The sequence below is a fragment of the Belonocnema kinseyi genome, chromosome 10 (genome assembly GCF_010883055.1).
Source record: "Belonocnema kinseyi isolate 2016_QV_RU_SX_M_011 chromosome 10, B_treatae_v1, whole genome shotgun sequence".
NCBI classification, from domain to species: domain Eukaryota; kingdom Metazoa; phylum Arthropoda; class Insecta; order Hymenoptera; family Cynipidae; genus Belonocnema; species Belonocnema kinseyi.
This window is the reverse complement of record NC_046666.1, coordinates 100,171,717-100,172,699: the sequence shown is the minus strand read 5'-3', so window position 1 is coordinate 100,172,699 and position 983 is coordinate 100,171,717. Positions and strand designations below refer to the sequence as shown.

Below are 983 nucleotides of genomic sequence, written 5' to 3'. Positions count from 1 at the left end.
TTCTCCAAATATATCAATTTTATCAAAAAATTATATACCGATGAAAATATGCATCTCTGGGAGTGGACCAACTTTTGTTTCAAACTTTTTCCTGTAAAATCAGTTATTACATGTACACCAATTTTCAACCTTATCCGAGTCACGTAAGTTAACTGCCAAAAATTCGCACCTTTGACAGGTCGCCACAGGTGAACGCATCCACTCACACCTGCCAGGCACCCATTTTTACGTTCGTCATCATCAGACGAACATCTCATGTGAAAACTGGCATTATCCGTTTCACGCTCCCATTTACGTTGTGAGCCCACGGTCTATATAGTGATGGCGAAGGCGAACGCGAGAACGAGAAACAGAAAATCACGTTTGGTTTGGAATTCAACAACTTTCGGTGTGCGCCCCGGCCCCACCTCGCCCGCTGACGTGCTAGGAGGACGCGGTTGCCATAGAAACGGTGAAAAGTTGAAGAGAGCAGCACCTCGATATAGTCGAAAATGTAGTTAGATAAATATATCGGCCGTCCCCACCACTGACCCATGCCGTATCTAGGACCTAATATCTTTGGCTTTACTGAATATGGAAAAGAAGGATGGTTTTTAATTGAAAGTTAATTTCAAATTAGGAAAAGAGCATTTGTACCTCACAGATTGTCAACCCTCAAACAATCTTTGTCGAGGTGTGAAATCTAATCACCGAAATGAACTGTAGAACTCCAATTAATAATTTGAAACCAGGAAATGATATGTGGAAGGTATATTTCAATTTAATATTAGAATTGTATCTCTTTAATTTCTTTCGTATCGAGATTTTTTTGGCTTCAAATCTTAACTTTCTTTTTCTTCAAATATTTAAAAAATTCTATAACTCTCTTAGTAGCTGTCTTCTTATCGAAAAGTCATACATATAGACACATCGTAGAAACCTGTTTTTCCATTCCAGAGGGTCTCAAAACGTGGACATTTGACCAAATATTGGGGGGGGGGGGG

General features: G+C 39.6%; 2 protein-coding genes across 2 annotated transcripts in view; one reads left to right on the top strand and one right to left on the bottom strand.

Annotated features, from left to right (window-relative positions):
- The window catches only part of LOC117181495 (nuclear nucleic acid-binding protein C1D), an 85,756-nt gene that overhangs the window by 74,597 nt on the left and 10,176 nt on the right, over positions 1-983 (bottom strand). The gene's annotated exons all lie outside the window — the stretch shown is intronic.
- Positions 1-983, top strand: part of LOC117181293 — a 39,006-nt gene that overhangs the window by 37,330 nt on the left and 693 nt on the right. The window lies entirely within an intron of this gene.